The sequence below is a fragment of the Emys orbicularis genome, chromosome 3 (genome assembly GCF_028017835.1).
Source record: "Emys orbicularis isolate rEmyOrb1 chromosome 3, rEmyOrb1.hap1, whole genome shotgun sequence".
NCBI classification, from domain to species: domain Eukaryota; kingdom Metazoa; phylum Chordata; order Testudines; family Emydidae; genus Emys; species Emys orbicularis.
In genome coordinates this window covers 183,849,344-183,862,151 of record NC_088685.1, presented here as the reverse complement: position 1 = coordinate 183,862,151, position 12,808 = coordinate 183,849,344, and positions in this window count along the sequence as shown.

The following is a 12,808-nucleotide window of genomic DNA, read 5'->3' as shown; positions in this document are numbered from 1 at the left end:
GAAGGAACTTCAGTAGGTCATCTAGTTTAGTCCCATATACTGAGACAGGACTAATTAGGCCATCCCTGACCGATGTTAGTCTAACCTGTTCTTAAACCTCCCATCACAGAAATTCCACAACCTCCCTAGGTAATTTGTTCCAGTGCTTAACTACCCTTACACTTAGGACGTTTTTGCTAATGTCTAAACGAAATCTCCCTTGTTGCAATTTAGGCCCATTACTTCTTGTCCTGTCCTCAATGGACAGGGAACAATTTATCACCCTCCTTTTCATAACCTTTTATGTACTTACAGACTTACGTTCCCCCTCAGTCTTCTCTTCTCCAGACTAAAGAAACCCATTTTTTTCAATCTTTCCTTGTAGGTCTTGTTTTCTAGACCTTGAATAATTTTTTTGCTCTCCTCTGGACTTTCTCCAATTAGTCCACATTTTTCCCAAAGTGTGGTCCCCAGAACTGGACACAATATTCCAGTTGAGGCCTTATCAATGCTGAGTAGAGTGGAAGAATTACGTCTGGTGTCTTGCTTACAACACTTCTGCTCATACATCCCAGAATAATGTTCTCTTTTTTGCAACAGTATTACATTGTTGACACATACTTAGTTTGAGATCTACTATAACCCCCAGTTACTTCCAATTTTGTATTTGTGCAATTGATTATTTCTTCTTAGGTGCAGGACTTTGCATTTGTCCTTATTGAACTTCATCCTTTTATTTCAGACCATGTCTCCAGTTTGTCAAGATCATTCTGATCCTGTCCTCTAAAGCACTTGCAACCCCTCCCATCTTGGTATCATCCGCAAACTTTATATTCTCTATGCCATTATCCAAATCATTTATGAAGATATTAAATAGAATAGGACCCAGGACAGATCTCTTGCAGGACCCCACTCGATATGCCCTTCACCTGTGAACTATTTTAATAACTTGCTCTGAGTATGATTTTTCCAAACAGTTGTTCACCAACCTTACAGTAGGCTTGGGTAGGCTTAGATTTCCCTAGATTGCTTTTGAGAAGGCCATGTGAGACAGTATCTAAAGTCTGACTAAAGTTAAGATATCACATCTATTGTTCTCTCTCACACACACACACACCCCCATCCACAAGGCTTGTTATCCTGTCAAAGCAGGATATTAGGTTGGTTTGACATTTGTTCTTGACAAATTCATGTTGAATATTACTTATCACCTTATCTTCTAAGTGCTTACAAATTGATTGTTTGCCCCATTATCTTTCTGAGTACTGAAGTTAAGCTGACTGGTCTATAATTCCCTGGGTTGTCCTTATTCCCCTTTTTATGGATAGGTATTATATTTGCCCTTTTTCCGTCTTCTGGGATCTCCCATCCTCCATGAGTTCTCAAGGATAACTGCTAATGCCTGAGAGATCTTTTCAGCCAGCTCCTTAAGTATTTTAGGGGCTTTGGATCAGCTAGCTTATAATAAGCTGTTAAACTAAAAAGCTGCTTCTTCTTTTGGGTGTTTTACTTGTAACAGATGATCTGTTTCCTGCAGGAATTAAATTTAGGTACAGGATTTAAATGAAGAATCCATAAAATAGATGGCACAGCTTGTAAGTAGCCATAGTGCTAGTCTGCCAAACACCCCAAGGTTAGGGGAAAGCTAAAAATATTTATACATTGCTAACAGATCACTAAAAATGAGGCATTAGAGTGAAAGGATATAGCAGATTTCCAGATTAAATCACTAGCATAGTAATTTGATACAGTTGTAAGCTTCTGAGACCTTTGAATTTATATTACTGGTAGAGGAGGGGATTAAAGTATTTTTGCAACAATGTTAATCGAAACTTTTGTATGCCAGTCCAAAATCTACTACTACACCTTTTAACAGGATCATGAAGAAAAAATTAAGCTGTTTTACTCATGCATTTATTGGGTGGGGGGGAGGGAGAGAGGGAGGAAGGAGGAGCACTCCCTCTTCTGTGAGCTAGTACAATTTTGCTAGGCTGTATTAAAGTGAATTTAGTGCCCGTGGAATATGCTGTGCTGACAAAACTAGAAATGAAGTAATCCATCAGTAATAGTACATGCTTTCTAACAGTCCCCTGCCTATATGCCTCAGCATTGACAGACCACCTTTAGGCCTAAATGAACAATTTTGGCTCTGTGCCCATGTAGTCATTGGATCTGTAGTGAGACTGCTAACAAGTGTGCCCACACTAATTGTAGTATTTGTTGTGGACAGGTCAAAATGTATAAAATATTGCACTATAAACAAAGCATTTTCCAAACATTTTCGATGAGCCAACCCCCATTCCCCAACTGACTTTAAAATATTGTGACATAGTTAGAGCTTCTTAGTGTTGATCTTAACTGATAAAACACCCTGATCCAAAAAAGAGAAATTGGTATTTATTGGATAAACACCAGACAACACTGGCAATGGTTACTTGTATCTACGGGCTTGTCTACACTGAGCAGTAGTGTAATGGTGGTGTGACTTCTAAAGCACCTAGTGTTGCGTGTTATTTAGCCCATGTAGTGCACACAAGCAAGGTCTAAAGGTTCCTAGTGTGCTTTAGTATAATGATGGTTGAGTTGGTATTATGTTAAAGCACACTAGGGAACATTACAGTATATATAGAGAGCCTTGGAAAAACTCAAGATTGTTTGATATCTACATGAAACCCAAATTGCCAAAAATAAGCTCTGAAAAATTAAATTTATAAACCCAAACAAGCAGAAGTCCTAGACATAGTTAACACATTATAATATGTCTTGCACTAGTGTGCACTAGTGTGCAAACGAGCAATTTCAGGTTCGGTTGGTTCTGACAGACTGAGCAGAATTGACCAGCATTTCTCAATGGTTCAAACAAAGCACCCACATGCTTCTTGTTTCCTACAGATACTGTGTAAAGTGTATTTTGAGTTTATCACATGTGTTGCCCTACTGAAACTTGCCTTTCTTTTAATGCCTGATCAGTGGCACAGTACCCTGTAGTAACTAAAGCAGAACTAATGGGCAGGTTTCCTTATGGAATATCATGAGAATAACTAATTTTGCCACATCCCAGATGTCTGCAGTTTTCTAAAGATGGAAAAAGCAGTATGTGGACCTGTGTCCAGCTTAGATGTCACTTCAGTTTTGAGTCCTTTCTCTTTGTCACTGCCTTGTGCTTTGTGACCCACCTGGGATGGGTGCTGCAGACTCCCTTCTCCATCAATCGCAATGTTACTAGAGAGAAGGGTAGAAAAATAATTTCTGCCCAGATGTGAAGAGGGTTTTCGAAATTATTTTGTGTCTACTTCATAAAAAGTAGATGGAGTTGGTTACAAAACCCTAGCACATAAAAGCAAAAATCTTACATAGCCCACCTAATAAATATACACATTCTTGTCAAATGTAATGCAATACATATTACATCACAGCATTGTTAGAAAGCATGTACTCTTACTGATGGATTACTTCATTTCTAGTTTTGTCAGCACAGCATATTCCACAGGCACTAAATTCACTTTAATACAGCACATCACAAATGTTGTACAAAAGCCAGGAGGCTTTTAAAAAAGGGAAACACTTGTTTTACAAATCATCTAATAGATAGCAATTTTTTATTTTATTTTTTGCACAAACTGCTACTGTTAAAACCAGGTAGAAAAAAATCATCAAGAAATACAGTATGCCATTTAGATGAAAGATTAACCTAATCTCATAAATGGTCACAGTACCCTTTAGCTTGGTTCTTACCAGTGACTCCTACATTCATTACCTACACACTATTTTACTGTTACTATCCAATTCCATTCACACCCACCCACATTTGTGTATGACATCCAGAAGTAGACACTACCCTGACCCTTGAGAAGCTGTTTTATGTCTGTCAAGGCTAATTCTCCACTCTGGCACCTCGAGTGCAGAAGGTGGCGGTCTGCACGGATTCTAAAAATTAGTACTGGCCACTCCTGGCTTGTATTAAACTCCCAAGGTTACAGCTTTTCTCTGACCTTGGATTGGTAGATGTTGCCACCACCCAAGTGCAGAACCCCTCTGAAAGCCCAGGAAGGCGCACTTGGGAATTCCTTCTTCTGGGGTACCCCCAAGCCCTTTCACCCCCCACTGTGGGGAAGAGCTGAGAAAGGGGGGGGGAGGGAAATCAGCTGTTGCCACCAGCTAATTAAACATGTGCACAAACCTCTTAAGACACAAAAATCTAATTCTGTTCTTAACAAAGGTAAATTTTATTAATAAAAAAAAGAAAATACATCTGGGAACTCAGGCTATTGCTAGATTTCAAAAGAGCAACTACAAGGATTAAGCACCAAGATAGCTTTCTTGAGGTCCAGCCTAAAGGTTACAAGCAAAACAAAAGCACCTGGGGTTAGCACAGAGGAATCCACTCCACAAGCCATAACGAAATAAAAGGGATAAATCTAATCGCATCTTCCTAGACATTTCCTGATCTACTTACATATCTCTGGTTTTAAATGAGTAGTTTCTAGGTATGATACTGATGATTTTTTCATAACTGGCCCAAGCTTCTTACAGCATAGCAGCTCCCTGTCCGCCTCTCCCCGGGAGAACAACAGACAGACAAAAGGGGAGTCTTTCAATTTTAAAGAGTTCTAGCCTTCCCATTGGCTCTTTTGGCCAGGTGCCCACTCACTTCCTTTTACCTATGCATAGCAGTGAGACTTTTTAACGCTTTACAGGTAGAGCAATTAGAGAACAGCTACTAAGAGGGATTTTATAGCTACTGGCTGGCTGGGTGTCCATAAAAGGGAGCTTCTCCTCCTCCCCCCCTTCATTTATCACAATGTCATACCACTTTATCAGTAAACCCAGCCTCAAAGGACCCAGGAGGTTCAGCCCAGTGTAAGGGTGGCATAAAATGTGTGCAGAGGTTTATACACCTCTCCCCCTCCCTACTGCCAGTGTTGTAGAGAAAGGGGATGCCAGGCCAATCCTGGGTTATGTTTTTGGCCCCTTGTGGACAATATAGGACAATATAAATTAGATCAGTCAAATATATGTTTAGACACAAATAAGTGGCCTGATTTTTCAGAAGCACCAACAAATGCCACTGTAGGCAAAGCGTACTGCAGGTACAGAGCAGGTTCCTGTTATTTAGACACCTGAGAATGGATTTAGGGGCCTAACTTTAGGCACCCAGGTTTGAAAGCCTTAGTCCATAGTAAATGCACCACCAAACAGTGCTATGTACACACAGTGGCCAGTCTCAAATGCAAGTGCAGATAGATGTACCTTATGTACTTCCTATTAAACTGCATACTTACTGTTCCTTAAGAATGGGTAAGTACTTTACCAAACAAATTCTGCCAACAGATGAATACACGAATTTCCCATTTGCATGTATCTCTTACATGAAGAGAATTAGATGCCAGCAATCAAGATGATTTAAAAACTCAAGTCAGTGCAGCAGTGTTAACAATGCTGTGATGTGATGTCATATGTATTGCATTACATTTGACAAGAATGTGTATATTTACTAGGTGGGCTGTGTAAGATTTTTGCTTTTATGTGCTAGGGTTTTGTAACCAATGATAGGCAAGTGCCATATCACTTAGCAACCACAACTTTTAAAAAATGAAATGGTATATATAAAATGTGACAGTAGGTCTGAGTCCCCACAAGATGAAGTCCCTGGCCTGTGGCAGTGACAGGAAGCCTTTATGGGGCAGGTGGTCGCACATTGTTGCCAAACTAATTTAGTGTAAGTGCTGCACAAAGTTGGCAGCCCCTTGTACTGGAACTCTTATATTGCACTGAGTGCCTTATATCAAGTTAGTGATTTTTTCCACATATTAAGCTAGCTGCAGATAAGGCCTTAACTTCAAGAGCTACTTGAAGATTTTTGATTCAAAACTGGTGAAAGAAACAGTTTTCTCAATGTGGCAGGTACCTCTGTGTGATAGTTGCAGTCTTCAATCACCACTAGCTGGCACTTCAGCATTTGTTTAATGGGACATTATAAAACATGGGCAAAGGACACAATTTGCAAAACCCTTTCCTACCCCACCCACACACAGTTTCCATGCTGGATCCCAGCTCAAATTAGTCAAATCAATAATTAAGTCCTGAGCCAATTCACTCCAGAGTAGAAAATAGCAAGACTTTATAAATACAACTCAAAATTGGGAGATCTCTGGCCAGCCAGAAAAGTTGACCATGGATACATCCTGTAATATACCAAAATGCTGAAGAAATCCACTATCAAAATACAATACTAGATTTCTGTTGGTGGGGGTCTCCCTCCTTTCAACACTTGTGTTCAGCCATCCATCTTCTAGAGGGAGATCTATTCTAGACCAAACTGCTTGTTATTGAGGCAGGAGATGACCTTTCAGCACACAAGGGAGGCTGAAAATGTGGCGCACCCTGGAGCTGTGTGTAAGGTGAAAGCAGGAAACCTGCGGAGGTTTGGGAGGATGTGGGGCACTTTCCCTGAGCAGCAACTACCTAAAAATAAGGAGACTCCCACTAAAGCCCATGCAATGGGCGGTTCAACCAGCCTACGAGCAAGTCTAGTCTGTCACACCATGAATATGTAGTCTGCAAATTCTTTGGCGTCCCTAGCCTAATGAGCTTCTGCCTACCATCGTAAACCCACATAAATACCCCAAGTGAAGGTTATCCACCCCCTATTAAATGTAACAACATGAAATAATGAACCTCTGACCTTCCTAGTAGTTGCCCACTCAGATCTGAAACATTCTCTGTGCTTCACTCATGTGAGCTGAAGGGAAAACTAAAACATTTTCTCAAATGCCACAAAAGCCTTTACCATCCATCAGTGTGAGCAGTGAGCCTTCCTGAAGGTGCAGCGCCAGCTAAAGGATCTCCTGCTCTCTTGGAATTAAACCCAGGGGACAGACAGAGGGTGCCAGAACATTCATAGATGAACTTTCAGAGTCTCCTCTAGAAGGTTTTCTTTAGGGGATCCACAGCAAAGGATGTGGATCCCATGGATCTGTAGGGAACAAAAGCTGCAGCCCCATATAGTGCCAGGGTGGCAACAGTGCAGCGATAACTGTTTCACATGCACATAACAGTGTAGCTCGGGTAGGCAACCTATGGCATGCATGCCGAAGGCAGCACGCGAGCTGATTTTCAGTGGCACTCACACTGCCCAGGTCCTGCCCACCGCTCCAGGGGGCTCTGCATTTTAATTTAATTTTAAATTAAGCTTCTTAAATATTTTGAAACCTTATTTGCTTTACATACAACAATAGTTTAGTTATATATTATAGGCTTATATAAAGAGACCTTCTAAAAAGGTTAAAATGTATTACTGGCACGTGAAACCTTAAATTAGAGTGAATAAATGAAGACTCGGCACACCACTTCTGAAAGGTTGCCGACCCCTGGTGTAGCTGCTGTTGGCTCTTCTCTCCCTGGGGGGAGGGGGAGGGAGGGAGATAGCTCACATGCAGGGATGGAACAAGAGTTAGAGTTCCTTAACCCTGGTCTACACTACGAGTTTAGGTCGAATTTAGCAGCGTTAGGTCGATTTAACCCTGCATCCGTCCACATGACCAAACCTGTTTTGTCGACTTAAAGGGCTCTTAAAATCGATTTTTGTACTCCTTCCCGGTGAGGGGTTTAGTGCTAAAATTGACCTTGCTGGGTCGAATTTGGGGTAGTGTGGATGCAATTCGACAGTATTGGCCTCCGGGAGCTATCCCAGAGTTCTCCAGTGTGACCACTCTGGATAGCACTCTCAACTCAGATGCACTGGCCAGGTAGACAGGAAAAGCCCCAGGAACTTTTGAATTTCAGTTCCTGTTTGGCCAGCGTGGCGAGCTGATCAGCACAGGTGACCATGGAGTCATAGATTCATAGATTCTAGGACTGGAAGGGACCTCGAGAGGTCATCAAGTCCAGTCCCCTGCCCGCATGGCAGGACCAAATACTGTCTAGACCATCCCTGATAGACATTTATCTAACCTACTCTTAAATATCTCCAGAGATGGAGATTCCACAACCTCCCTAGGCCATTTATTCCAGTATTTAACAACCCTGACAGTTAGGAACTTTTTCCTAATGTCCAACCTAGACCTCCCTTGCTGCAGTTTAAGCCCATTGCTTCTTGTTCTAGCCTTAGAGGCTAAGGTGAACAAGTTTTCTCCCTCCTCCTTATGACACCCTTTTAGATACCTGAAAACTGCTATCATGTCCCCTCTCAGTCTTCTCTTTTCCAAACTAAACAAACCCAATTCTTTCAGCCTTCCTTCATAGGTCATGTTCTCAAGACCTTTAATCATTCTTGTTGCTCTTCTCTGGACCCTCTCCAATTTCTCCACATCTTTCTTGAAATGCGGTGCCCAGAACTGGACACAATACTCCAGCTGAGGCCTAACCAGAGCAGAGTAGAGCGGAAGAATGACTTCTCGTGTCTTGCTCACAACACAATTGTTAATACATCCCAGAATCATGTTTGCTTTTTTTGCAACAGCATCACACTGTTGACTCATATTTAGCTTGTGGTCCACTATAACCCCTAGATCCCTTTCTGCCGTACTCCTTCCTAGACAATCTTTTCCCATTCTGTATGTGTGAAACTGATTTTTTCTTCCTAAGTGGAGCACTTTGCATTTGTCTTTGTTAAACTTCATCCTGTTTAACTCAGACCATTTCTCCAATTTGTCCAGATCATTTTGAATTATGACCCTGTGGGGGAGGCCCGTTCATGGCTGACCAAGATCTTCCCTGATACTAGCCATGCGGTTGGAGGGGGAGGGTTAAAACGATCATCCCAGAGAATTGAGGGGGGGGGTTGGATTGTGCTGCACATTCACCCTAAAACCACAGCCCCTCCTTTTAAATGGCCAACCCAACGGGCTTTGCTTGGTATGGGAAAGGAGGGTGCAGCTGTTTGAAACTGTTCCCACGTGTTATGAAGGTTGAAGACGTCGAAACCCTTTGCCTTACCATGGCTGCCTGCAAGCCAAATTCTGTTGCCCAGCCAAGCGTGTGTGATGTCTCACACCAAACCGGCAGGCACTCAATATAAGAGGCAAAATGTGACTTTGTAGCAAAAGCACATATGCTATGTAATAAGAACAGGAGTACTTGTGGCACCTTAGAGACTAACAAATTTATTAGAGCATAAGCTTTCGTGGGCTACAGCCCACTTCTTCGGATGTAGCCCACGAAAGCTTATGGTCTAATAAATTTGTTAGTCTCTAAGGTGCCACAAGTACTCCTGTTCTTTTTGCGGATACAGACTAACACGGCTGCTACTCTGAAACCTGTGCTATGTAATGTGAATCACTTGATTCAGTGTGAAATAGTCTTCCCTTTGTTCTCTAAAATGTATCTTTTTAAATACTACTCTCCCTTTTTTTCCTCCCGCAGCTCCAAATGTTTCTACTCTCTCCCTATCATCTCCGTCCCAGAGGCTAGCACAGATTAGAAGGCAAAAAAAATGCACTTGCGACGAGATGTTCTCAGAACTCATGCAGCACTGAAAGAGCTCAGCAGAATGTGTGGAGGCAAACAATGGCAGAGTCCAGGAAAGCGTTAAATGAACGCGATGAGAGGAGGGAGGAACACGCTGAGAGGAGGCAGGATGCAATGCTGAGTCTAATGGGGGAGGAAACTGACATGCTCAGGTGTCTGGTGGAGCTGCAGGAAAGGCAGCAGGAGCTGCAGCCCCTGTATAACCACCTGCCCTCCTCCCCAAGTTCCATATCCTCCTCACTCAGACACCCAAGAACCCGGGGGGGAGGGGCGGGGGGGAGGCTACGGGCACCCAGCCACTCCACCCCAGAGGATTGCCCAAGCAACAGAAGGCTGGCATTCAATAAGTTTTGAACTGTAGTGTGGCCTTGTCCTTCCCTCCTCCCCTCATCCACCACCCGACCCAGTGCTTCCCTCCTCACCCACCCGTCCCGGGCTACCTTGCGAGTTTTCCCCCTATTTGTGTGATGAATTAATAAAGAATGCATGATTTTGAAACAATAATGACTTTATTGCCTCTGAAAGCGGTGATCAAAGGGGGAGGTTGGTTGGCTTACAGGGAAGTAGAGTCAACGAAAGGGGTGGGTTTTCATCAAGAAGAAACAAAGAGAACTGTCACACCGTAACCTGGCCAGTCATGAAACTGGTTTTCAAAGCTTCTCTGATGCACAGGGTGCCCAGCTGTGCTCTTCTAATTGTCCTGGTGTCTGGCTGTGCGTAATCGGCCACCAGGCAATTTGTCTCAACCTCCCGCCCCTCCATAAACATCTTCCCCTTACTCTCACAGATATTGTGGAGCACACAGCAAGCAGCAATACCAATGGGAATATTGGTTTCGCTGACGTCTAACCTAGTCAGTAAACTGCACCAGCGAGCTTTTAGACGTCCAAATGCACATTCTACCATCATTCTGCACTTGCTCGGCCTATAGTTGAACTGCTCCTTACTACTGTCCAGGGTGGCTGTGTATGTCTTCATGAGCCATGGCATTAAGGGATAGGCTGGGTCCCCAAGGATAACTATAGGCATTTCAACATCCCCAATGGTAATTTTCTGGTCTGGGAAGTAAGTTCCTTCCTGCAGCTGTTCAAACAGACCAGAGTTCCTGAAGATGCGAGTGTCATGCACCTTTCCCGGCCATCCCATGTTGATGTCGGTGAAACATCCCTTGTGATCCACCAGTGCTCGCAGCACCATTGAAAAGTACCCCTTGCGGTTTACATACTGGCTGCTAAGGTGGTCCAGTCCCAAGATAGGGGTATGCATTCCATCTATCGCCCCACCACAGTTAGGGAACCCCATTGCAGCAAAGCCATCCACTATGACCTGAACATTTCCCAGAGTCACTACCCTTGATAGCAGCAGCTCAGTGATTGCATTGGCTACTTGGATCACAGCAGCCCCCACAGTAGATTTACCCTCCAAATTGATTCCCAACTCACCGGTAGCTGTCTGGCGTTGCAAGGTTCCAGAGGGCTATCCCCACCCACTTCTCAACTGTGAGGGCTGCTCTCATCTTGGTATTCTTCCCCTTCAGGGCAGGGGAAAGCAACTCACAAAGTTCCAGGAAAGTGGCCTGACACATGCATCCCAGACCTGCAACACTATGCGGGGTCCCACCAGTCTGTGCTTGTTTCCCGGGCCCAGAATCGGCGTTCCACAGCATGAACCTGCCCCATTACCACCATGATGTCCAAATTGCCAGGGCCCGTGCTTTGAGAGAAGTCTGTGTCCATGTCCTCATCACTATCGTGATCGCGCTGTCGTCTCCTCCTTGCCTGCTTTTGCAGGTTCTGCACATATTGCAGGATAATGCGCAAGGTGTTTACAATGCTCACAGCAGCAGCGGTGAGCTGAGTGGGCTCCATGTTTGCTGTGGTATGGCGTCTACAGGAGAGCAGAGTTGCAGCTGAAGCAGTAGAGGATGACGGTTAGACCGCACACATTTCCCGAGGAAGAACATACGTACCCAGGAGCCCATGACAGACAACATGGAGAAATGCGCTATCGAGCCAATAGCAGCAGAGCAGAGTTGCAGCGGAAACAGTGTATGATGATGGTTTGCAGACCTACTGCACCATCTGCTGCAAGCAGCACTCAGGACACAACAGTGGCAGTGTCGGTGAGCTGAGCGGGCTGCACGCTTGCCATGGTATGGTGTCTGCACGGAAAAAAGGAGCAAAACGATTGTCTGCCATTGCTTTCACGGAGGGAGGGGAGACTGATGACATGTACCCAAAACCACCCGCGACAATGTTTTTGCCCCATCAGGCATTGGGTGCTTAACCCAGAATTCCAATGGGCGGCGGAGACTGTGGGATAGCTACCCACAGTGCACCACTCCGTAAGTCCATGCTAGCCACGGTAGTGAGGACGCACTCCACCGACTTAATGCGCTTAGTGTGGACATATGCAATTGACTGTATAAAATCGATTTCTAAAAATCGACTTCTATAAAATCGACCTAATTTCGTAGTTTAGACATACCCTTAGAGTAACTAACTCCCATGTGGCTTGCTGTTCAGATAGACACTGGGCTGTGAAAGGAGCATACTACTGAAGGCAAAGCCTTCTTTGGCCCTGTGCCAGGAACTCCCTCTCCCAAGCTCTGGGCCCGCATTGCCACTGACATGGGGCAAAGGGGCATCCTGAAGGGTGAAGGAAGCAAGCATCAGAGTCATATAGGTCCACTAGCATCTGCTCCTCTTTATTTCTCTTAGCAGAGAGTAATATATAGCCCTAAGGTATTAAGGGTATTGAAATCTCAGCCTACTAGAGATTTGTTTGGTTTTAAGTATATTTAAAAATAAATGAGGAAGAGAAAATATTTTGTGGTACTGAATGTCAGACTGAAAAGCTGCAGCAAGTCTACTGTTGCCATGTTCACCCATGAATCCAATTCACTGCAAGAGGGGACCAAAAAGTTACTCAAGTATTTATGCATAAGCAAGACAAGGTGGGTGAGGTAATAGCTTTTATTGGACCAACTTCTGTTGGTGAGAAGGACAAGCTTTCACAGAGCTCTTCTTCAGGTCTGGAAAACGTAATCAGAGTGTCACAGTTAAATACAACATGGAACAGATTGTTTAGCACAAGTAGTTAACATATTTCAAGGAACCATTCAAGATGAAACAGCCCATTCATACCCCTCTCATCAAAGGGAGGAAAGGGGGAAGGGAAGCAGCAAAGGGAAGGGGTTAGTGGGCTATAGATTGTTGTAATAAACCATAAATCCAGTGTCTTTGTTCAGTCCATGATTTTTGGCATCAAGCAAAGTTATGAATTTAAGCTCAAAGACTCGGCATTTGAAAGGAGAATGGTGGAGGATGATGGCGGATAGCTCACACCACCACTTTAGGCA